Here is a 27500-nt window from a genome sequence, read left to right as displayed (position 1 = left end):
TATATATATATATATATATATTAGGGATGTAACGGTATCAGAATTTCACGGTTCGGTAATACCTCGGTATGAATGTCACGGTACGGTATTTATTGAATCATTTACAGGAAAAAACAAAACTTATGAAAATACTCCAAAAAAGTGCCAAAAGTGTCAATGTGTCAACATACAAATTAGCCATCTATCTGTAAGCTTTGAAACAGGAACTTCAATTTTAATAACAAAAAAATATTAAACCATGTAAAAAAATAAAGTTTCAATTTAGTATTGTTGAAAACTCATCACATTCAACATTTAATCACTCACTCACTTAGATAGAGATGGGTTTAAAGGAAAATTATCATATAAATATAATCTGGTAAAAGCTGGTATCTCTGGGTATTTACAATGTCCCCTGCAACAGAAAAAAAACCCTCTCATTTGGGACTGAGGTTTCTGGGACAAGAGAGATAAGACTTGGCCCAGGTTGACAGCAGTGGGTAACGTTGTGCATTGTCTTTCCCCCACTTGAGAGGACAAACCATGAGTAAGATAGAGGTCTCATGTCTGCATCAATCTGAACAGTGTGCTGACAACACCGCTATTCAGTACGCGCGCGACAACACCGCTATTCAGTACGCGCGCGACAACACAGCTGATAAGAACTCGCGCGACAACACCGCTATTCAGTACGCGCGCCGCGACAACACCCGCTTTAGAGTTTTCCAGCTCTTTTTCATCCCCGCTTCTAGCAGCACACTCCATTTCCGCATTACTGGATCTGTAGCGACAACAGACCGCAAGGGATGATGGTCAAGCATGGGCTGATGGGAATTGTAGTTTTCGCTACCTCCCGTTCGCTTCATTCGCCTGAGCAAATTTTCTCAGAAGACCTATAGTTTTACCGAGTCATGCGACTACGGTAATATCGAAAAAAATTAATTAAATTAATTAATTAAATAAAAAATTAATATTGCGGTATGACGGTATTTACAATACCGTTACATCCCTAATATATATATATATATATATATATATATATATATATATATGCAAGCGTAAGGAAAATATGTCTAAAGGAAATCCCATTATCACAAGAAAATACATTTTTATAACATAACTGAGTGACCAAAGCATGCATGGAGCGCTCACCGGCCCTGCACGCACAACTTGACATGAATGAATCTGTTAACGATATAACTGTGCTGTTCTCACGGGTGCTGTCTGATATTGCACTGATGCTTTTGACACATACTGTACCACATGAAATGACACTTAAAATTTCGGGCGCATATGCGATTAAAATGGTCGCAAATTCGAGCCCTGCTATTCTTTTCTAAAGGAATTTAAGATTTAGAAAAGGTGAATATGGGGGTAGGTAGAAAACTACAAATTGTGGATGGGCGTCAAACCAGTTTTTTTTTTTTTTTTTGGACCAGAACACCCATTTGATCTATTTACAGGCCTATACTACAGTAAAGCAGTGAATAGTTAGTGATCAGTTAAGAAATCAGTGTTTCTACATTTGAGAATTTTTAACAACATTCAAACATTTGAGTGTTTTAAAAAAAAGTGTTTTATGCAATTGAAAACTGAGTTCAAGGTTGAGAAACAGCTTCTGGTTTTGGAGATTTGAGGTTTAGTTTTGGATTTTAAGTGTAAAACTATCTTTGCATTTTGAGTGTAAAAAGTTTCAGAAATCGTGTGACGAAATTTTTTTGTGTGTGAGCAGTTGGAAAAACTGTAAATAGAACATATGTAAAGCAAAGGTATATTCATTAGAATACAGTAAAGAACACAATTGTGTTTAAAGGGAGTCTCGGGGGGAGAAGCGTCCATTGCCTGGAAAAGCACCATGTGGGCATACAATAGGGTTGGTCATCATACACTACAGTGCTAGGCTCAGAAGAATCCTCTATTCTTTTGGAATTTAGAAAAGGTGAATATGGGGTAGGTAAAAAAAACAAAACAAATTGTGGATGGGTGGAAAACCAGGTTTTTTTTTTTTTGTTTTTTAGGACCAGAACAGTCCAGTGTCCCATCATCATTGGCCTATAGACAAAAGCAGTGATTAGTTAGTGATCAGTGGGGCCAGACAGAATCTGCTGACATTTTGTGTTATATCTGCAAAGAATTTTGTGGAATAATTTTGGTAGTATCATAACTAAAAACGTAATATGAGGAATAAAATACCTTTTAACTTTTATTTAATGTTTACAATGCAAATCCAATTAGATCCACTATATTTGGTAGGTCTCAAACAAAGCAAAGCAAGTCTCTCATGTAATATATACTAAAAGACAGAATATTTAAACAAATCATATTAATATTTTCATATTAGTCAATAATATTACTGAAATTGATTTAAAAACTGAATAAATATGAATAAATAAACAGAATCAATGATGGGCTAAAAATCTGTGGAAATCTGAGGAATTCTGCGTGCGCAGACTCTGTGTGGGCCTAGTGATCAGTTAAGAAATGAGTGTTTCCACATGTAAGGAGTGTGTGTGTGACCTTGTGAATAAGTGTAGCATTTTGACTGGTTGTGTTTGGAAAAGGAGAGCAAGTGTCCTTGTTAGAGTTTTGTGTTTATGTAGAGAGTTGTTGGTACTGTTTTGATAAAAGAGTTTTATGCAATTAAAAACTGAATTCAAGGCTGAGAATGTGCAGAAATGTGCAAAAATTTTGAGAAATGTGCAATTTTGGCAATTGTTATGAATTTTGTGTCTAGAGTTTTGAAAATTGACAGCAGGGTTCTGAAGTTTGTGGCAAAACGATTAAAAAAACAAACTGTAAAATAACACTTTTACCAAAAATTCAGTACATCAATGTACTGACACATAATAACACGCCTTTCTAGGAATATATATTTCAAAGTACCATGATTTTACCATAGTACATAGGGGTGTCACGATTTCGATTTTTAATCGAAATCGATCGAAATTTATGCTCAATTTCGATTATCGAATCAAAAAATAGAATCGTCGATGCTGCCACGCCCCCATGTCATGTCAGCTTGGCTTGCCAAGCGGGAAAAAACAGGCTTGTTGAAGTGCTTGTTAAACTGCAGAAGCAGGAGACCCGTCGACAGAGCTTAAACCCTCTCCTCTTTCAATGAAGTTGCCGGTGTGGAAGCATTTTGGATTTCCAGTGAGTTATGTTGACAACGTTCGTGTTGTCGACAAAAAAAAACACAGTTTTTCAAGCTCTGCTATGTACGTATTATGTACGGTTCGTCCGATAGACAACACCGGCATCGCAATCCTCCGCCTGCCCCCGTTGCAAATCAGCAACGATTTGACATCCAAAGTGGCGTGTAGCATTTCTGAGCAGCCCTCCTTCCTCTCTACCTCTGAAAATGCACATCACGTGACCACACAGACACAGACGCAGCCATGCGCTCGAGACAGCAGGTTCAGGCAGTCAGAGGACTGCTTCAATCTTTCACTCACTTGTACTTAGTCATTTTAGCGAACACCTCAGATACTGTTGGCTGGTTCCTGTTGCTTGTGCGTCTTTTTTACCGACGCCATTATAACGACACAGATCACTGCCTATTCACGAGTCCCGCAGAAAAAGTGATTGACAGGTGGTAATTATGTGTGTATCTTGCCTTTATTCATTTACTGTATGATTTGTTTATGGGTAAAACAAAGACCATGCAGGTCAGGTAGTTTAAACGGTAGGCTACAAATAATTAATTGGTCATTAATTAATTAATTATTCATAATCGGAAATCGAATCGAATCATGCCTTTAGAATCGAAAATGTAATCGAATCGAGGATTTGGAGGATCGTGACACCCTTAATAGTACACCCCAAGCACTTCTATGTAAGGGATAAATAAGCACACACACATGGACACACATGCAGTGTAAAACGTCAGCAGACACTTCAGCTCCGTTTGTCTTAGTCAGAATTGGCAGTGGAGTGTAAAAGACCATTTTGAGCAATACTTGTGAGTGTGTGCGCATGTGTCCTGGGGGGATGGACACACACTGCACCAGTAGCTGTGCAGCAGTCTGCATGTGTTAGCCAGAGGCGCTGTGGCTATTTGCTAACGTTCACGCCTCATTTTACAGCACCGCTGCTTCACCTGACAGGTTATTGCTGCAAGATTATGTTACTGCAAATACAATATGTGAGGGTTTTAAAACAACGCACATCATTTGCATCATGTAGGAAGGTGCAGAAGACATACAGGTAAGGGCCTGGAGCACTTTCTGTGAGAGTCGATTTGAATTTTTACTACTGATGGAAACAGTTTAGCTGCGTCCAAAATCTCAAATCTTCCCATCTATATTTCCAGATAAATAAAGGTCACTATTGATGTATGATTTGTTGGGACAGGGAAATATTACAACTATTAGAAATTTGGAATCTGAGAGTTCAAAAAATCTTAATACTGATTTAGTCACCTTTAAAGGTGTTGTATGTGAGTGTTTGACTCTTCTAAATCATAAAAATACCATACTATGTTTGCAGCTATTTAAGAAACATGCCAAGTGAACATTCTTATTTATCTGAAAAACAATGCTGCAGTCAGATATTCTGCTTTGAACATGTAAGTTACATGCCAGAACACTGTCTTTGTTACTTACTTACTTACTTACTTCCTTCCTTTCTTTCTCTTTGATTCATTCATTCATTCAGGAAGGCTCTCAAAGCATGCGTCTGTGACCAAAATGTGACCTCCAATGGACAGTAGCAGCCTCCAAAATGAGACATAGATTTCTACATGGGGTAATAATAATAATAATAACAACAATTCCTTACATTTATACAGCGCTTTTCTAGACACTCAAAGGGCTTTACACATTAGGGGGAATCTCCTCATTCACCACCAGTGTGCAGCATCCACTTGGATGACGCGACGGCAGGCATATTGTGCAAGACCGCACACCACACACCAGCTGATTGGTGAAGAGGAGACAGTGATGAAGCCAATTTTGATATGGGGAGGGTTAGGAGGCCATGATGGACAGAGGCCAGTGGGCAGATTTGGCCAGGATGCCAGGATTAAAGCCCTACTCTTTTTCGAAGGACATCGTGGGATATTTCACGACCACAGGAAGTCAGGACCTCGGTTTAACATCTCATCTGAAAGACGCCGCTCAATGAGCAGTATAGAGTCCCCTTCACTACTGGGGCATTAGGACCTACACAGCACCCCCTGCTGGCCTCACTAACACCACTTTTGGCAGCAACATAGCTTTCCCATGTGGTCTTCCATCCAGGTACTGATCAAGCACAGCCCTTCTTAGCTTCAGAGGGCCACCATGTGAGAGTTGCAGAGAGCTAGCTGCCGGAGGTGGTTATTATTAGCAAATAATTTAAAAATTACGAGCATAAACATTAGTTGAGCAGGTAACATTGTAACCCATTTCCTAACAACACGCTATGTGACGAGATTTGCAGTGATGAGCAATTTGGCTGTTTGCACCAGACGAAACACGACAGAAGTTGAAATAGAGCCATTCAGAAGCACAGAATATGCACTCACTCATGAAATGGTAAGGTTTATAATCTAATTAATACTTAATAAACCAACACTCACATGTCTCAGTTCTGAAGTTCAATTTCAAACGGTTTATTTTATTTTCCAGATCTGAGGTGAACTATCTGCTGCTGCTTTCCGTAGTATGGCAATAAATGTCATGTAAAATGGTATTTAAACTAACAGTTTTCTGTTGTTCAGCTGCAAAAAAAGAAGCCGTTTCAAACATATCAATTCAAGGTGTTGGCTAGGACAAAAACTCCTTTTAATAAGGAAAATATTCCTTCTTTCGCGTGCTGTTGCTTTTATATAGAACACGGCTTAAATCAGCCTTGTTGGTCCTCAATCTGGCAACCTGTGCTTACGTTTGTTTTGATCCATAAATGCAATACCTAGTTCAACCACTGGGGTTCAAACTTACATACTGCACCTTTAAAGTTGTCCAGATTGCATTCTTTGCAATGCTTATTACTAATCAAATATTTAAGTTTTCAGCATGTGTTTTACGCAGCGGATGCCCTTCCAGCTGCAACCCATCACTGGGAAGCACTCTTACAATCTCATTCAATACTGACAATTTAGCTTACCCAATTCACCTGTACCGCATGTCTTTGGACTTGTGGGGGAAACCGGAGCACCTGGAGGAAACCCACGCCATCACAGAAAGAACATGCAAACTCCACACAGAAATGCCAACTGGCCCAGCCGAGGCTCAAACCAGCAACCTTTTTGAGCCACCGCCCTTTACAGAAACAGAAAACAAAACTATTTCTAACATATAAAAAAGATTGTCTATAATATGTAACTCACTCAATATTAATAATCTTCTTTACTGAACTGTTGTATAAAATCAATATGATATGCCGTTTTATCAGAATACTTTTGGAGTCTCAAGAAGGATGCATGTTTATTTATTGCAAAAGGAAACAATACACTTAATAATGGCACTGATATTCACACCCTCTTGAAGATAATGCTGCTCACGGTTGCTAGCAGTTCTATGAACCTTCTCTGAACAAAACACCAGTAACCAAAGGAGGCGGAGTTAAGTGAAGGGTCAATAACGTATAAGCGTAAAATTGCTTTCTTGTTCTCCAACACTCACACACGCGCGCACACACACACACACACACACACGCTGATCTGATTCAGTCAGCATGCTGTTACATCTCGCAGCCTGAGGGCACTAAATCTACCAGCCCAGCACCTCGGCTGTCCGTACTAAATATTATGTTATAGAGCTGTCACGAACATGTCAAACAACATCATAACTGCTCGGTCATCAGTTCTGAGTAAGCTGACAGACAGGAGACGATCGCTGCTTTAATGTTTCTAATTTTTGCAAACAAATCACTTTTGTTTTATTCCATGCTGTGCCACATTACTAAAGGGACAGTTCGCCAAAAAATGAAAACTGCTATCATTTATTTATCCTCCACTTGTTTCAAAGCTGTTTGAGTTTGTTCATCTAATGAACAAAAACGAAAATATAATTTCAGCAATTGATTCCCATAGTATTTTTGGCTCTGATTATGGATGTCAATGGCTGCTATTTTCCAACATTTTTCAGGACATCTTTGTTTGTGTTCAAGAGAAAAAAGCAATTAAAACATTTTGAAATGAGTAAATGATGAGGTCATTTTTATTTTCAGGTGCACTGTCCTTTTAATCATTTAGTTAAATTTCAGAATCATATCTCAAAGGTCACAATTGCAGATTATCATACTACAAATTATTAAAACTAGATTTTTTTGAGCTTCTACATTATTTTACTCACTAGATTAAAGCTTTACAAAATCTCTAAAGTTTTACAAAATGGAGATAAAATCAATAAATTATGCATTATTGCAATAAATAAATAAATAAAAATAAACAAATGTATTCCTTCTTTAAAAAAAAAAAAAAGGTCTCTTAATAAATCTGTAACATTAAAAAGCAATAGCAATTGATATGTTTATAAATAACTTTTTCATGTTTTACCCAGAGGCGCTGCTAGGGAGGAAGTTAGGACAATTCTATGGGCCCATGCACTTTTAGGGCCCCCAGATTTACTATTACAGGTGCCAACTCCCACTCGCTCCTCCTGCCCCAACACCTGCTCTTTGGTTGGCAACACACAATCGATCTATCGGGCTCGCAGCTCTCAGCACCGCCCACACTCGTCACCGGTACCAAACCAACCAATCAGAGAGCTTGCACTACACATTGTTGCGATGTGTAGGCACATTTTTTAAGAGGTGCACCTCAGCGTCTGAACGTATCTCAAAAGAGTCAACTCACTGTCTGGGATGAATTAAATCTCTTCCAGTTTATAGATCTCCATGATATTGGAAAAAAACTGACAAGTTGCAATATTTTGTTTTGCATTATATTACATTATAAATATAATTTTACCAGATGATTTGAATAAATCAACTAGAATGATCAAGTCTTTTTCTATTCAGTGCATCTGCATAATATATATATATATATATATATATATATATATATATATGCCAGAGCAAAAATAAAAGTTAAATACTTAGTGCTCTATGGTTAAGCCTAACAGTATTCAAATTCAAAAACTGAACAATCAAATGTAAAATAATATGGTCATCATTGTATAAATTAATATGTAAAAAATGACTAACATCTTTTGTCTTTAAGTCTTTAATAAATAATCAAATCCTTCTACATGGCTACTGCAGATGCCGATATATCGATGCTCAAACGATATATTGTTCAGCCCTAGTTTATATTCTGGCCTTCACTGCAGTGACAATCACATCCATTAGTGCGTCAAACAAACCCAAAGCTTCAGAGCTTCCCTTCAGTCATTGTGAACGAATACATGTAGTGTTGAATTGTCAAACAAGGATTTGCATTTCTGCATTGCACACATGGAGCACTCAAGAGTTTACGCAGCCATTACCAGAGGACTGATTGATGTGACAGCGAAGATGCCGTTAAATCAAAGCTGCGTCAGAGCGAAAGGGGAAACACAGATGGATAGGTAAAGAGAAAGACAACGAGAACGTGACACCACTGCACCTGTACTACGCACTTTCAAATAGAGCTGCGTGAAAACTGAAAACCGGAAGTGATGAATAAAAAAAGTAAAGGCTACTACAGTAAGTTGGTGACTCTAAATAGCTTGCTCATGGAAGAACATTCATCATTCCTTCAATACAGCATTTCTGACAACAGATCAATTGGTTGAATAATACTGAACCAGCACTATAGCACAGTCTGAGAATCACTGACAAACATACTATATGGCCCTTATGATTGCCCCATTTCAGCCTTTTGAAAGGCTGGTGCTGGTGGAGTAGACATTTAATAAAATAAAAAATAAAGTAAAACAAATAGAGTTTTTACACAACACTTTGCAAATCTGACCAAATCAAAGCAGGTGTTTTGAACCAGGAGTGGAATATCTAGTATAACCACTGGGTGTCAAACTTACTGCACCTTTAAAGGGACAGTTCAGTTACAGAAAAAAATTGTGTTTACTCACACTTCACTTGTTCAAAACCCATTTAAGTCACAAAGTAGATCATTTGAAGAATGTTGTAAACTAGTAACCACTGTCTCCAACAGTATATATTTTGTTCCTAATATGGAAATCAATTTCTACTTCTTTCTAACATTCTTAAAAAATACCTAATGTGTTGTTCAAAAGAATTATATTTAATATTTTTAGGTGAACTGTCACTTTAAATATGAGACCATTGCTGCATTAACTATATCCTATTGGGGTGGTCTTTTATGAAAGAGACGATATTAGCTTATAAAGCAAGAAAATTGAATGAGCACTGATGGTCATTTCACCTGAGCTGATCAGAAAAACCACAGGGAGACCCCTATGTTTTATGTGAACGCATCCCAATTTCAGCAAGACACGATTACAGCAGGCAAAGACCATTCAATTTCATGAGCCATCAAGCTGATATCCACTTTTAAAATCGCACAGCACTCTAGAGAGCGAGAGACAGGGACAGAAAAATTGCAGGGATATATACTGTATATATACAGTGCTCAGCATTTATGAGCACACTCCTCATAGATCTTTGTTTTACATATTGTAAATGGTGCTTTACAATAATATATTTGTGCACAAGCATTAGATTAGTCAGTAAAAAAAGCCAAAAAACAAAACTGGAACTAATTTAAGAGAAAAACTTAAGATCACAGTCCAGAAATGAGTACATTTAAATAATACACTGGTAAAATATTAAATAACATTTTAATAAATAGAAAAAACTATCAAATGTATGTGAAATTTTGTAGTTTGTCATTTCTTTTGCAATAACTAATTTGAAATTAAATGTATTGTCTTTCTATTAATAGGTGACACAGTGGCACAGTGGGTAGTGGTTCAAGCCCCGGCTAGGTCAGTTGGCCAGGTGTCCTCCAGGTGCTCTGGTTTCCCCTACAGTCCAAAGACATGTGCTGTAGGCGAATTGTCTGTAGTATATGTGTGTATGTCCTGGTCGTCCAGAGGTGCGTGTCTGAATACCATCGCTAGCTATCTAAGGTTGCAAGTTTCATTGTTACAAACATAATTCATTGATTTGCCGTTTCCCAAATCCATTGTTTCAACGAACATTCGCAAACTTGCACGCTTGCAACTACACCTCTGGAGCTGTATTAGAAACATAGTTCCTGACGGGGTTCTATTCCCACTTATCCCCCCTATGCCCTATTCATTTAAAACATACTAACATTTAAACTTGGAATTATTTAAAAAAAAAAAAAAGCATTAGTCATCTCTCTTAGCTGTAATTTGCTTTCAAAGTATTTTTACAGTTCAGTTTTAGCGATCTTCATGTTTACAATTGCATTGTCTTCGCAGTGCACTTTGAAAACATTGAGGTCACTTTGAACACAGCCATCTAGGCCCACATGGAATTATCTAGCCCATCATTAATTCTGTTTATTTACTTGAGTAAATGTGTAAATCTGAATTTATTAAGTTTTTATTCAGTAATTTGTTACTTTTTATTTCATATATTAAGGTTTTAGTTATGATATTCCGCTGGATTCTCCCAAAATAATTCTGCAGAAATCTGCAGATTTTTACCAAAACTCTCCGCAGAAATAGCAAAAAATGTCCGCAGATTCCGTCTGGCCCTTGGCTCATGATGAAAGCTATAGGTGACCTATTATTTTATAGTTTATAGTAATTTATAGTAACAGTTATTAAGCACCTGTACTGTATATGACATGGGCCTGTTGGTTAGAGCATTTCTGAAGTGGTTTGCATGTGTCAAATTGTAAAATTAGACTTTTCAAAAGATAAAAATAAATGAATAATATGCTACTTAATAATAATAATAATCATAATAATCATCATCATCATTAATATTATTAAAGTTATTATTAAAGTAGGATCTTTTCATTTCCTAATAAATAAAAAATATTACATTTCATTTCTTAATACATTGTTTCATTAGTTATTTTTATGATTTATATGATATTAGAATACATGTTAGCTTTTGTAAGTGATTTAATGTTTTAAAATAAAATATGTAATGGTCTCAATAATATTAGTAAAGGGAACATTGGCTTTAAATGTGCCATTTACATATACTTCAATTAATATGGAAATCGAGTGCATGTTTTTACCAAAACTAATATTAGATTTTATTTTTAATGCGTGTGCGTGTAAAACAATATCATTTGCACAAAGAAATGATTGGTTTTTCTGTGGAGTTCTTACTCCACCCCGTTAAGAGCATCATAACAGATGTTTTAAGTTATACCTAACATGGTTCAAACGATGGATCTGCAACAGAGAAACTACAGGTTTTAGGAAACACTCGTCACTACATCGTTCTTTTCTCAAACGATGCATATGATAGTTCAGCCGTGTGTTACTTCATTGTTTGGGAAACGCACCTCAGGTTGGGGGTTGAGCGTTGGGCTTACGACCCACCTCATAAAAGCTAGATGTTACGAAACACCAATATGGTGCAGCTAAATATCAACGTTGATATAAATGGTCCTGGGACAAAGTATCTTTCTATTTCTAAAGATATTTGGTGACCAAAATAAACATGTATATACTGTAACTGTTTAATAAACCTGTTTTCTTTAAATGTATCAAAACACATGGGCTATATTCACTTAGAAATGAAAAATATTCAAAAGGGGTTGTTCTCATTCATGCTGAGCACTGTATAGATACCTTACAGATACCGCAAAATCTGCAGGCATCACCCAAAACACTGCAACAACAAAGACCAAACACAACCTGCTCAAATTTAGCGACTTGTTCTTGACGATAATAACAGTACACTATGAGTGTGTTGAGTTCTGATACTGCGTCATGATGACCCAAGTCCCATCAATTACTGTAAAACATTAAAAAAGGGGGCCGATGTTCTTCTTCAAACATTACCGGCCCCTGTGGAGCAGTACAAGAGCTTGATTTATTGCAGGATGGGGAAACGGTTTCACTCCACTGAATAGACTCCACATCCATCCATGTGTATGTGTATGCGTGTGTGTGTGTCCAATGCGGCGATGCCTCCTCTGTCTCACCTCTGCTTTGAGTAGAGCGAGGTCTACTCTGAATCTAAACGAGTGCCATTATTATGTGGAGCTCTCAAGGACTGACCCCAAGCACTTAGCAGAAGCGCATCGGCCCAAGGCACCTCCCATGTCTTCAATCTGTCTGCGCTTTCTTTCTCCACCACCGTTCAACATGGGCACCACCGCAATCAATGAGATCACCTCTTAAATTGCCTTTTCCTGTTATAAGCCCTCTTTTCGAGCTTGGGGAGTGTTTCTATGTGTGAAGGCAATGATGAGCCGTTGACTTTCGGCGCTGACCTCAGCGCAGTTTGCAACTTTTATAATCTACCCATTTAAAATGCAGATTGATGATGTGCTTAATAAGTTTATATCATCCTTCGCCAGCAGACTGGATGAGTAAATCTGCGCCTGTTGTCGGCAGAAAAGCTTGATCAGCGAAAAGATCAGCAGTGATCAGCAGCTAGTAGCAAGCTCTGCTGGACATCCACCCTAAATAGTCCGCAAAACCACTAGTACTGTGTGGCATAAATAATTCAGCAGGCGCTGCTGGGAGAACTGTGGAGCATTTCCGTGCAGATGAAACAAAAATGATGAAAACTTTATGTTTTAAAAGTGCATAAACATCTGAATGTTGATGTATTTCATCATGATGCGTGCACACATGCAGATAGATAGCGATAAACAGAGTTATCAAGAGGTGTATACTGATGTTGTGTGTACAAATTATGACTCAAGTTCTATTCTACGCACATCGGCCACTATTATGTAATGTGATACTGCAGCACTAGGACACTACGCACTCACACTCTGAGAAAGTTACACTCGCTGACAAAGATCTTCCTCTCTCTCTCTCTCCTCCCAGCAATACACCTTCATTTTTTTGTAATGACTATATTTAGCTTATGCTACACATATTACAAAGCTTCCCATGTGAAAATGCATAGCAAGGAAAGCATGCTTTATTATTAAAGAGAGATACTGTACTCACCTCTGTACCGTGTGTATCCTCAGCAGAGATGTACTGCACCAAGAGGAGGGTGGTGATGCGGAGGGGGGGGTTGAAGAAAAACTTCGCAGAGCGCGCAGGGCACTTGGAGAGCTTAGAGGAGAAGAAGAAAGAAAAGTGACAAGAATCAAGACTTTTGCTTTATCCTCTTCTGTTGGAAATGTCAGATGTGTCCAAACACACACACACAACACACACACACACACTGCACTGATGTCTTCTGCGCTCCCCCCGCGCTCACGCACACATCCACGCACACACGATACTAGCTCGGATCGGGACAGATGCAGAGATGCTGGCATGCGCGCACACACACATTTCCTAGTCTCACACACCCTGCAATCGTTGCTCAGCAGCACCACAGCCCCTGGTGTTTCACTGCTGTATTTCCCGGCACTGAGCTGTCATTGGTTCAATCACGGCTCAATAAAAACTCCTCCCATTTCCAATTGGGTGAGGAGGGTTTTTTTTTCTTCCATGGCTCACTCTGAAAGCCATCCCACCCCTCCTGCTTTTAGAAACCTGCGCTACATGTACGGGGGACCGGAGAATGCTGAGCTATGAAATTCGGGCAGGATGGAGTGAGAGGAAGAAAGCGGGAGGGGGCGGGGCGAAGAGGAGGCACAGCAGCGAATCAATGAGCGGATGAGAGAGGCGCGAAAAACGCAGTGGACTTCAGGGAGCGCGGTCCCGCGAATCGCACATATTACATAACACCTGAGTTTTACTGCATTAAATTGTAATAAAATTGATACCTTAACATTGTAACAAAAAACAAACAAACAATCAAGGCGACCTATGTGAACAGATTCAAAAGCAAATGACTCTTATGAGCCGGTTCTCTTAGTGAGTCGAAAAAAGTGAGCAGATTAATACAACTCCTAAAATGAATACTTATATGAGACGATGTAATTCGTTAAATGATAATAAACCGTTTTAATTAGTCCTATAACATAGCCTATGCCTTGCTATGTGCTGTCCAGGTCGACGTGAACAAGGGGAGAATGAAACGTCACATTTATATGCACTAAACAAGAACGCAGTTAATTGATGATGAAAGCTTGAAAACCAAAATATCACCTCATAAATCATCGTATTTTAGATTCTGCATCAAACAATAAGGTCTTTGGATGTTCTGATATGGAAATTAAACTAAACAAATGCAGGCTTAATACTTACAGCTCCATAAACAGCATCATTTCATCTTCAGGCGTCGAAATAACCGTTGAAATTTAAAATAATAATTGGCGCCAAATCGCGCCTCCAGAGGTTTTACCTGACTCCTATATGGATGTATCATGCAACAACACATTTAAATTATTTTTAAAATAAGATATACCCAAGTAATTTTTAAGATCAAGTATGGCAAGCCGTTCTGACATTTAATTTATGCTAGTGTCTATTTTCATGTTACCAGTGCTTCATTTTTTTAGATATACTATCTCAGTGGTTCTCAAACGTTTTTCATCAAGTACCACCTCAGAAAAAAAAAATGTCTCTCCAAGTACCACCAAAATGAGCAGTATTGAAATACAGTAGCATAGTAGGCCCAGTAAAGCAGCTACACCTCTGCATAGTTAAAAAATGTGGCAGATTACCTCAGAAATATAGGCTATATGGCATATTATTTACATCATTTTTGATCAATTTTGAAATGTGTGTAGCATGTACATGACATATTTTATTCCTCTGCATACCACTAGAAGGAAGCCACGTACCACTAGTGGTACACGTACCACAGTTTGAGAACCACTGTACTATCTCATTAAGTACTACTACCCGTTCTAAGTACTAGTGGATACTAGTGCTTATTCATTAGCTATAGTGTCTATTCTTTAGATAATAGTGCTTTTTAAACATATACTAGTGCTTAGTTCTTGTTTTTAGATAATAGTACACAGTATTTAATAGATAGGCTACTATTACTTATTCGAATAGTATCTAATAGGTACTAGTATTTATTCATTAGGTAGTAATTCTCATTAAGTAGATACTAGCTCTTATTTATTAGGTTTCAAAATATTCAAACATGCTTTTATTCTAACTGAAATAAAACAAATAAGATTTTCTCCAGAAGAAAAAAATATGATCAGAAATACTGCGAAAATTAAAATTCCCTTGCTCTGTTAAACATCGTTTGGGAAATATTTAAAAGGAAAAAAAATTCTGACTTCAACTGTATATATATATATATATATATATATATATATATATATATATATATATATATATATATATATATATATATATATATATATATTATAATATATATATATATATATATATATATATATATATATATTATACTAATATAATACAAGTATAATATAAGTATTTTATTCATGAACATAAAATATTTATGTATATTAATTATTCAAATTAAATAAAATAGAATAACAATGTTGTGTGTGACTCCTAATAATCAAGCAAAGCCAATATAAAAATTTACAATTACAAGATGACTGCATTTTAATTCAGTATTATTAGATTATCAGTTACTTTGCAACATTATTAATTAAAAGGTAGTACTAATATCAAATTAAATTCTTAATTCATTTAAATGAAGAAACTGAACAAAACATTATTGGATAAATAAATAATAAATGATTAAACCAATTGCATTTATAAACATACTTGCCAGGTAATATGAGAAGATTTAATAAAGAATTTTACTTATTCTGGAACATTTACATATAACAGATAATATAAATGTATTCATAGCAGCATCAAAGTAAAAATACATCTATTTTTGAGGAAATAAACTGAACTAATGAGTGAAAAGGTTGCAAACATATACTTTCCTTGATAAACTATAGCTTATTCCAGGGGCGGACTGGCCATCTGGCGGACCGGGCACTTTTTATTTTTTAGAACTCAACAAATATCTTTATGGACAGTATGCAGAAATTAAATTGAGATTAAAGTTTGTATTTATTTATTTAATATATATGGCTTTTGTGTTTTATAGAATATGAGTTGATAAAAATATTGGACGTGCATAGGGAGATAGCATTTTGATCGAATTTAGTGGGCTGCTCTGGGCCAAAATGCCAGGTCCGATTTTTTGCCCCAGTCCAGCCCTGGCTTATTCCTATTCTTAATAACTTTAAGAATCATTTTCAAACTCAGAAAGCACTTCAGTATTGAAAGATAAACATTTGGACATACCCAGTACTGTAATAGTCTAAAATCAGAACGTGCAATGTTTATACTTTCATTTTGTAAATTTTCCAAAGAAGTCTCCTATTCATTCAAAGGTAAACCGGAACTAAAATACACATTGTGACGTCTATAAAGGGTCTATAAAAAAAGATTTAAAAATTTGCCTGCTTTTCGTTTGGCAGAACCACAGTTGTCCGATGGCTTGTCTAATTAACCTTACCAATATAATTAATCTGGTTTAGAGTAAAGAGGAAATCTAGTCTCTTAAAATAACTAGTAAAATATTATGTACTGTCATCATAAACAAAATAAATTAGCTATTAAAACTGTTATATTTAAAAATCTGTTGTAAAAATATTATCTCCATTAAACAGCACTTGGGAAATATTTCAAAATAAGTATTAGAATTATTGCTGCTAATTTATTAATACACACACACACTCACACATGTAAAATCAAGTCCCGGAAGTAAGTGTCTCAGGAGCAAAATGGCAGCCTCCTTCTCCTCCTCATACTTCCGGGGGGAGTAAACACAAGCCGAGCAGCTGCCGTAGACACGAATGGCATATCTTAAAGCAGTTTGGCTGCAGTAAATATAATAAGTCTTTGGCTGTGCTCTGTCTCCAGCCTGCTGTGCTCCAGCAGCATGTAACTTAATGTGCTCTATGTAAATTATTAAAGACTGATGGGACGTGCTGTAGAACTCACTCTCCAACAGAGCGATCCGTCCACACTCTCCTGAAGCTCATAATAACAGCAGCGGTTTTACAGTAACCATATCTCACACTGTCTAGAGCGGCTCTGTCTAATGAACTCTACTGTGTTTCTCACTTGTATGATGCTTAAGCAGATCAGCTGTATGATGTCATTCCCCCCCCCATCCGTTTGCAGACTGCTGCCTCAATACTAATTAAATGGGTTTGATGGAGTCCAATCCATCAACATCTAAAATCAATGAAATAAAGTCAGACCTTGGATGGCCAGCTGAATCAAATGTTGCACACAGAATGCTGGGTTGTTGTAACTCAACATTGGGTCAAATATTGACTCAACCGTTGGGTTAAAAAATGTGTAATTTAAATATTATAGCCACAGCCATATCACCCTGCAGCCCAAGACCGGTTACTCACTGAAGCTAAGCAGGGCTGAGCCTGGTCAGTACCTGGATGGGAGACCACTAGGGAACAATAGGTTGCTGTTGGAAGTGGTGTTAGTGAGGCCAGCAGGGGGCGCTCAACCTGAGGTCTATGTGAGTCCTAATGCCCAGGTAAAAAGTGAAGGGGACACTACATTGTCATTGGGTGCCGTCTTTCGGATGAGACGTTAAACCGAGGTCCTGACTCTCTGTGGTCATTAAAAATCCCATGGCACTTCTCGTGAAAGAGCAGGGGTGTAACCCCGGTGTCCTGTCCAAAGTCCCTCTATCGGCCCTTACGATCATGACCTCCCAATCATCCCCTTCCACCAAATTGGCTCTATCACTGTCTCTCCACTCCACCAATAGCTGGTGTGTGGTGAGCGCACTGGCGCCGTTGTCCTGTGGCAGCCTTCGCATCATCCAAGTGGATGCTGCACACTGGTGGTGGTGTGGAGAGACCCCCCTCATGATTGTGAAGAGCTTTGAGTGTATGGCCATACACAATAAATGCGCTATAAAAATACACATTACATTACATTACATTAGTAATTAAAAAAAATTACCATGATGTTGGATTGGTCCATATTTGGATTGGTCCAACATTGGGTTAAAACAACCCAGCATTTTGTAAAGCGTACACTTGTGCTCTTTATAGACATGATTGCAAATTCTTAAACAATTATAAAACGGACTGCATGCCTGAAGTTTAACACCATACATGTCTGCCTAATCAGAAATTTCCTATTTTATTTAAATTGCTTTGGTCACTTTATAATAAGGTTTCATTAGTTAATGTATTTACTAACGTGAACTAAGAATGAATAATAATGCACGGCATTTATTAATCATAGTTCAACATTTATAGGCTACAAAATATTGCACTGTGGGTTAACATGAATTAACAATAAACAACTTTATTTTCATTAGCTAATGTTAACATGATGAATACATAAACTAAATACATTGTTCATGGTTTGTTCATGCTAGTAAGTACATTATACATATTAGTACATTAACTAATATTAATTGATGCAATCTTATTGTAAAGTGTTATCATTCTGATTGTGTTAGTACAATGGTAGTGTAGTTTGATGGTGGAAAACTGTACATTTTTGGTCAAACCTTCCTTCTGCAATCTTATACCAAAAATGGAAATAGGGCAGTTTTAATAACAAAAAAATGTGGGAGAGCGTTGCTTTCATATGATTGCATTGCATTGCTATATGGAGCAATTAAGCGTTGATATTAAATCAAAAGTAATTCACTAATGCTTGAAAATGAAGTGATTTAATGACAATAATTCTCCATGGTTACAACTGAAATGATAAAAACACATTTAATTATTAATTGTACCCAGCTTGAATGTAAAACAAAGTTACCTGAGAGAGAAGGAGAGACAGCGGGAGGGAGAAAGAGAAAGGGGGAGAGTGTGGGAGAGGGAGCAGGAAAAAAACAGAGCAAATTTTACCACTTGTTTTGTCTCTTTCTCAATCTTGGGACCAAAGCCCAAATACTGAGGCCTCGTTTACACTAATGCGTTTTAGTGTGAAAACATTTTGCTATGGTTACATCATCCGTCCACACTACGCCGGAGTTTTTGAGCGCCAAAAACGGAGCGTTTTGAAAACGCTGGAGAGGCTGTTTTCATTCTAAAACGCTGCTGCTCCGTCTCAGTGTGGATGAGGGAAAACGCATACATCTGAAAACAGAGGCGGGGCTGCTGAGATTCACTACCGGATTGGGGCTTTTGTGTCATTGCATATCCTTCCCTTATTCATCAAGCCCCTATCACATGACCATAACACATGGCTTTAACGCTCCTGGAAGACAACAGACCAGCCTTTACTGTAAACAACAACATAGACACAGAAATGCGAGCGTTGTTTGCACTATTGTCTATTTTAGGCGCCATTATGCAGTTAATCTCTGCCTTTTTTACAACAGCAGCTGCATATATTCGGTAGAACGCGCATGCCCAGAGTGCGTGAACGTGATATACGTTTTTGGTGGCGTAATGTGAACAGAGACATGTTCAGAAACGCTAGGTGAAACGCTAGTGTGGACGCGGATCGTTTTTGATCTAAAACGCCGTTTTCAAACTAAAACGCACTCGTGTAAACAGGGCCTGAGACATACAAACTGACTAATCAACATGTGACCACATCGTAAAACCCCCAAAGTCCACATCCCAGTACCTGATCTTATCAGTATCTGCCTTTGAAATCTGTATGAACCTTCTTGGTGTAAAAGACATGTTTTGCCATATAAACAAACACATATGATAATTTACATTCCTACAGTAGAATCAGGTTAATAAAACCAACAGAAACTACACCAATGATCTGCACTCTTAAAAATGCTGGGTTGTTGTAGACAATGTGGGGTCAAATATGGACAAACTCCAACGTTGGTTTATTTTTGGTTTTAATTTTTCAATTAAATTTAAATGACAGTCAACATCAATAGCCTAGTGGTTAAGTGCGCCGACATATAGCACCATGGTGCTCACGGTGACTCGAGTTCGATTCCTGGTTTGAGGTCCTTTGTCGACCCTTCCCCTCTCTCTGCTCCCAATACTTTCCTGTCTGCAACCTCTACTGTCCTTTCCAAATAAAAACCTAAAAAAAATTAAATGACACTTTTTATCCAAGATGTTTGGTTTGTCCATATTCGACCCAATATTGGGTTACAACAACCTAACGTTAGCATTTGTTTAATGTACCTTTACCTTATGTAAAGAGGCTACTGAATATAAATGTAATGATTAAAAACAACATTTTAGTTGATTTAAGCCAAAAATGCATATTTAACAACACTAAATATGACAAAAAACTGGATATTGATATTTTACAATAGGTGATATTTAATTAGATATGATTAGATGAGCATAAAATAATAAAGTCATGGAAAATATCAGCAAAAAACAAAGTTGACACATTTCTCTGCTGGACTATTTTAATCATTTTAAATGGATTAACATTTAGTTTGATCATTTATTGTTTTATTTATTTTAATGATTAAAGCTCAGAATAAGTGTGTTAATATACAATCACCGGCCACTTTATTAGGTACACCTGTCCAATTGGTCTTTAATGCAAACTTCTAGTCAGCCTATCACATGGCAGCAACTCAATTCATTTAGGCATTTAGACATGGTCAAGATGATCTGCTGCGGTTCAAACCGAACATCAGAATGGGGAACAAAGGTGATTTAAGTGACTTTGAATGTGGCATGGTTGTTGGTGCCAGACGGGCTGGTCTGAGTGTTTCAGAAGCTGCTGATCTACTAAAATTTTCACGCACAATCATCTCTAGGGTTTATCAGAGAAAAAAAAGAGGAAAAATCTGGAGAGAGGCAGTTCTGTGGGTGTGCAAATGCCTTGATGCCAGAGGTCAGAGGAGAATGGCCAGACTGGCTCCAGCTGATAGAAAGGCAACAGTAACCCAAATAACCACTCGTTACATCCGCAGAAGATCTCTGAGCACACAACCTTTAGGCGGATGGGGTATAGCAGCATTGGACCACACCGGGTACCACGCCATGCAGCATGTCACAAAGCACTGAATCAGACTGGTTTCTTAAACATGACAATGAGTTCACTGTACTCAAATGGCCTCCACAGTCACCAGACCTCAATCCAACAGAGCACCTTTTGGCTGAGGTGGAACAGGAGATTCACATCATGGATGTGCAGCCGACAAATCTGCAGCAACTGTGTGACGCTATTATGTTAATATGGAGCAAAATCTCTGAGGAATATTTTCAGTACCTTGTTGAATCTATGCCACAAAGGATTAAGGCAGTTCTGAAGGCAAAAAGGGTCCAAATTGGTCCAACCCTGTAGTAGTATGGTGTACCTAATAAAGTGGCCGGTGAGTGTATATATAAATCTAATACATTGTATTTGATTTTTCTTCAAATTTAATAAAAATTCACTTGAAACATTAAAGTTGACACTCAGCTTGCATTGAACATGCTTTCTATTCTAATCAGCATACGAATGTTGTGGGTTCAGTTTTATGTTGTAGTTATTTACGTGTTGTGTGATTGTCACAGCCAGGCCAGGTTCTCCAAATCACAGTCACCTGAATACTAACCAGCCCCACACCCGCACATCACTCCCGCTCCATAAAAACCCTCACTCTGTGTCCGGCCTCATTGCTACACGAAGGACTGTAACCTCTCTACGGTCAGTCTTGTTCATGCTAGTTCTAAGTTTACTTGCCTCTCTCCTTCCCCGTGATCTCCAGTGTCTGCGTCTTCCTTTCCTAGAGTTGTTTCTCCTAGTCCCTCCTCTGGTTTTCATCGATTTCCCCATCCATATATTTGTCTGGCAGGTATAATTATTAGCTCTCTGGGTTTTCTTCCCAGTAACTATTTATTGAAGTGAATTGTATAAGTCTGGCAGAACGGTGACTCAGTGGGTAGCACTGTCACCTTACAGCAAGAAGGTCACTGGTTCGAGTTCCAGCTGAGTAAGTTGGCTTTTCTGTGCAGAGTTTGCATGTTCTCCCTGTGTTGGCGTGGGTTTCCTCTGGGTGCTACAGATGCGCTAGGTGACTTGGATGAACTAAAATGGCTGCAGTGTATGAGTGTTAATGTGAGAGTGTACGGGTGTTTCCTAGCACTGGGTTGTGGCTGGAAGGGCATCTGATGTGTAAAACATATGGCGGAATAGTTGGCGGTTCATTCCGCTGTGTTGACCTCTGATGATTAAAGGACTAAGCTGAAGGAAAATAAATGAATGAATTGAATAAGTGCTTTAGCAGCTGAATACTGGAGAGGGGTCTGGCTGCAGAGCAGGTGCAGTGCAATCTGGGCTGCATCCAATGCTTTTTAATGCGCTCACCTAACCCCACCCCTAACCCTACCCGTCACAGTGACGTCACTAGCTCCATTTGAGTGCATTGTGTCTGACATTGCATCGCTGAGTGATGCAATCTCAGCTTGCATCATAAAGGCTGCATCCAGATACTATTGGAATACTGACACTATTATTTTAGACTTTAGGCAGTTTGCATCAATGATTCAGTTTTTTTTACGCTTTATTACTGTGCAGCTGCTTTGAATTTCTTTCTGTATAAAGTGCGACAAAAATAAAGATGATTTAACTTAGTTTGTTCCATTAACTGCATCATTAATTCCTTTGCATTTTAGTTTTTGTCAGGTAAACAGAGCAAACACATGGCGCTTTAGAAAATTGGCAGAATAATAACCTGCACAGAGTCCTGTAGAGTGTCAGACGAGTTTTATGAATGTCAAGCGGGTGTATCGGAGTGGCTGTATGATTAGATTTATTATTATTGAGGCAGCAGAAGAGTCTTCCGGGCCGTGGCAGATGTCCAAATCATCCTGTTTCTGTGCCTGCAGAGCCGTCCTTTGGCAAAGTGGGATGCAGCTTTTGGCCAGCACTATATATCTGACTGGTGAAAACTCAGGCTGCATGACGGAGCAAGAATTCCTGCATTAAGATCATTTACAGTGGCTCAATATGAAATGTAAGAGTGCCAGAAGAAAGCAAGCTGTTATTGTATTTTGGTTTACTGCACGTAATTATGACAGTCTGACAAGTCTAACATACTCTTATTATAGAACTGCAATAGCTGTTAATTTAAAATGCCTAACATTGATTGCCATGTAATTATTTTAGTACACTGTGCTTTACTTAATTTGAAGTCTAGAAACTGCCTAGCAACCACACTAAACACTCTGAACAGTTTAGCTATTGTACTAAACAAAGGCCAAAAACCTGTAAAAATATTAATTATTCAAAGCAAATCTGAATTAATATAAAATATAAATATTAGATAAAAAAATTACAAAAGCAAAGTGAAAATTTTAATATTGTCTTAGGATCTGATTGGAATAAAAAACTGATTTAAATACTAAACAATTCTAAAACTAAAAGTGACTAACTGAATAATGACAAACGAAAATATATTAACATTTTCAATGACTAAAACTGAAAATATAAAATAATATAAAAAATATAAAAATATAAAAATAAAAACTCACTTTAAAAATACCTGAAATTTACAAATAATATTGAAATACATCCAACCACAGAGAGCATCTTGCTTACCTAGAAACTGCCTAGCAACCTAACAGAACATTTTGGCAACTGCATAGCAACCATTAAAATATATTTAAATAATTATAAATTCTAAATTAAACAAAATTTTACTAAGTAGCATGCTTAGCAACCACTTTGTAAAGCTGTAGCAACAAAACATGACACTTTAGCAACCACCTTAACCAACCAGATCAACTGCTTTGAAGTTGCCCACCCTAGCAACCACTTTGTAAAGCTGTAGAAAAGCATAACTCCTTGGCAAACACCTAAATCATCCAGATCAACTGCTTAAAAGTCGCATACTCTTCCAGAACACCCTAGCAACTGCCTATCAACCACTTTGTAAAGCTGTAGCAACAAAACAAACTACTTCAGCAACCACCGAACCAACCAGATCAACTGCTTTGATGTCGCCTATCCCTCTAGAACACCCTAGCAACTGCCTAGCAACTACTAAGCTATAGCAACAGTAAATGACACTTTAACACCCACCTTAACCAACCAGATCAACTGTTTGGAAGTCACCTATGCATAATGAACACCCTAGCAACTGCCTAGCAACCACTTTGTAAAGCTATAGCAACAAAACAACACTTTAGCAACAGCCTAAACCAAACAGATCAACTGTTTGGAAGTCACCTATCCATAAGGAACACCCTAGCAACTGCTTAGCAACCTCTTTATAAAGCTGTAGCAACAAAACAACACTTGAGCAACAACCCAGATGTTCTGCTTTGAAGTTACCTACCCTAGCAACTGCCTAGCAACCACTTTGTAAAGCTGTAGTAACAAAACAACACTTTAGCAACCACCTAAACCTACCAGATTTTTTGCATTGAAGTTGCCTACCATCCCAGAACACCCTAGCAACAGCCTAGTAACCATTTTGTAAAGCTGTAGCAGCAAAACAACACTTTAGCTACCACCTAAACAAACCAGATCAACTGTTTCGAAGTCACCTACCCTAGCAACTGTCTATAGCAACCACTTTGTAAAGCTGAAACCAAACATAATTCCTCAGCAACCACCTAAATCAACCGAATCCACTGCTTGAAAGTCGCCTACCCTTCCAGAACACCCTAGCAACTGCCTAGTAACCACTTTGTAAAGTTGTAGCAACAAAACAACACTTTAGCAACAACCTAAACCGACCAGAGCAACTGCTTTGAAGTCAACAAACCTAGCAACTGCCTTGCAACCACTTTGTAAAGCCGTAGCAAAACATTACTCCTTAGCAACCACCTAAACAAACCCGATTAACTGCTTTGAAGTCGCCTACCCTCCCAGAACACCATAGCTACAGCCTAGTAACCATTTTGTAAAGCTGTAGAAACAAAACAACACTTTAGCTACCACCTGAACCAACCAGATCAACTGCTTTGAAGTCGACTAACCTAGCAACTGCTTAGCAACCACTTTGTAAAGCTATAGCAACAAAACAACACTTTAGTAACCACCTAAACCAACTAGATCCACTGCTTTGAAGTCATTTACCCTAGCAACTGCCTAGCAACCAAGCTGAGCACATCTTTTTTACCAGTTGAGCGTCGATACCAGTCTCACATTACCAAACTTCACAGATGAGGCTGTTTATGCACACAATATTCCAGTAATACATTTGTCAGAACGTTGTGAGCAAGCCTCAATGAGATTTTATTGAGTTTTGTGTCCACAAATTGAGTCGATGGCTGTCTGTGCGTCTCTATATCATCAGATCTCATTGCCGCAGACAGAACATCCATTGAGCATCATTTGTTTGTCCAGCTGCGATGTCACAATAGTGATGCCGGCAGAATGACAAGAGACATAAACCTGAAACAATACAGCCGCCGCCATCATTCATCTGCCGGAGGAATCCTGCATGTGTTATCAGATTACAGTACAGCGCAGATGGAGAACCAGTCCTGCATTCAGCTTGTGCATGTTAAAGATTATAGAGATGACTTTAATCATAAGTAGTTCATTAGATTAAATCACTTATGCAAACATAATAAAATAAATTAATTATAATAAATCAAGACATCCGGAATACAATACTAATTCTTCTTCTTCTTATTATTATTATTACTATTAATTAAAGAAATATAGTATAATAATATTATAAATAATTATAAATTATTATTAATTTATATATATATATATATATATATATATATATATATATATATATATATATATACATATATATATATATATATACATATATATATATATATATATATATATATATATATATATATATATATATATATATATATATATATATATATATACATATATATAATTTTATACAAAGGACTGTTAAAAAGAATATTTTGATGTTTTAATGTCTTGTTTATTTTAACATCATTACATAACTTAAATGTAATTATCATGATTATGGATAAAAAATTAAATGTCTGATTATGTTTCTATTAATTATGTTAAAGTTAAATTATTAAATTATATTAAAATTAATTATTAATTATATTAAAGAAGGTCTACAAGATTTGATACAGTTTTGACTGTGAATGTACACTGTACACCCCAAAACTGAATTAAATATTAAAATAAAAAATATAAAAATTAATGAAAATAATATGTACAATAATAACAAAGCCAATTATTTACTATATTCTTATTATTATTCATTATAATAATAATAATAATACAATTTTAGTGTTCTTCATTATAATACATATGGGATAAGTTCTTGTTTTAAATGCCACGTCCTCTGTACACCACAATAATAATAATATTAATAATATTAATAATAATATTAATGATAATAATAATAATAATAATAATAGAATTTCAGTGTTGTTCGATATATTAAATAAATAAATAAAGTTGTACACCACAAAATTAAACTGGTCAATAATAATAATAATAATAATAATAATAATAATAATAGTTTTAATTCATTAAATTTAAATGAATTAAGATAATTTGTATAAATAAAATCAATTATTTACTATACAAATATTATTATTATTACTATTATCATTATTTTGTTAAATTCAATTAATAAAAATTGTAATTAATGCACTAGAAAAAATAGAAAGTAATGCCAACATGACACAGCGGATGCCCATCCAGACACAACCCAGTACTGGGAAATAGCCATACACTCTCTTTCTCTCTCACTCACTCACTCACTCACTCACTCACTCACTCACTCACACACTCACTCACTCACTCACTCACACACTCACACTCACACTCACACTCACACACTCACACACACACACACACACACACACACACACACACACACACACACACACACACACACACACACACTCACACACACTCACACACACACACACACACACACACACACACACACACACACACACACACACACACACACACACACACACACACACACACACACACACACACACACACACACACACACACACACACACACTATTTATTCACTATTTAGTTTATTCAATTCCTCTAAAACGAATGTGTTTGGACTGTGGGGGAAACCGGAGCACCCAGAGGAAACCCAGACCAACATGGGGAGAACATGCAAACTGCACAGAAATGCCAAGGCCTAGCTGGGACTCAAACCAGCGATCTTCTTGCTGTGAGGCAACAGTGCAGACCCCTGAGCCATTGTGCCGCCCCTCAAAAACAACTTATTAACCCAAAATAATGCAAGGAATTTCATATATATGATGCATTAAAGCTCAAAGTCAGTCTTGTTGTTTTGTCCACAGCAGCAGGGTTTCTGGAAGAGATTTCAGATTGAGGGCTCAGATTGTGATTTGTTGAACTGGTGACCTGCAGTCTGCAAACTCAATCCACAGATGAACTGAGCTTCAGATTCAATCAAAGTTTTGAGCATCTCAGAGTCTGCAGAATGTTCAGTGTGTGCTGAAGAAGTCAAGTGCTGGTGTGGGCTTAGAAGAAGCAAGTGTGGTGAGTGACTTGAGTGTCTGAAGGCCTTTTCAATCTGCTGTAGCGCTGCATGTTCCTTATACTGCAGTGACTAATTTAACTCAACTCAATAAACACGAAGCATGTAAATATTTAAAAATTAAAAACTGCTTTTATTCTAGCCGAAATAAAACAAATCAGACTTTCTCTAGAAGACAAAATATTATCAGACATACTGTGAAAAATTCCTTG

General features: G+C 37.2%; 3 protein-coding genes across 7 annotated transcripts in view; 1 reads left to right on the top strand and 2 right to left on the bottom strand.

Annotated features, from left to right (window-relative positions):
* syt2b (synaptotagmin IIb) overlaps positions 1-14294 on the bottom strand; it is a 124877-nt gene extending 110583 nt beyond the window's left edge. For 2 of the 5 annotated variants that reach the window (XM_087258211.1, XM_087258214.1), the window contains exons 1-2: positions 13340-13559; positions 12987-13097 (exon numbers count right to left, since the gene is read on the bottom strand). The gene's annotated coding sequence lies outside the window, so the exon portion shown is untranslated. Of the gene's footprint in view, positions 1-12986; positions 13560-14183 lie in introns of those variants that run through there. The other 3 variants (XM_087258209.1, XM_087258213.1, XM_087258210.1) reach the window with 2 other exon arrangements.
* slc12a5a (solute carrier family 12 member 5a) overlaps positions 1-27500 on the top strand; it is a 2560186-nt gene that overhangs the window by 1475079 nt on the left and 1057607 nt on the right. The window lies entirely within an intron of this gene.
* Positions 1-27500, bottom strand: part of nav1b (neuron navigator 1b) — a 947042-nt gene that overhangs the window by 621331 nt on the left and 298211 nt on the right. The gene's annotated exons all lie outside the window — the stretch shown is intronic.

The sequence above is a fragment of the Danio rerio genome, chromosome 6, assembly GCF_052040795.2.
Source record: "Danio rerio strain M-AB ecotype USA chromosome 6, GRCz13ab, whole genome shotgun sequence".
In the NCBI taxonomy this organism is placed as follows: domain Eukaryota; kingdom Metazoa; phylum Chordata; class Actinopteri; order Cypriniformes; family Danionidae; genus Danio; species Danio rerio.
The sequence above is the reverse complement of the archived record's forward strand: the minus strand, read 5'-3'. Positions and strand labels throughout refer to the sequence as shown.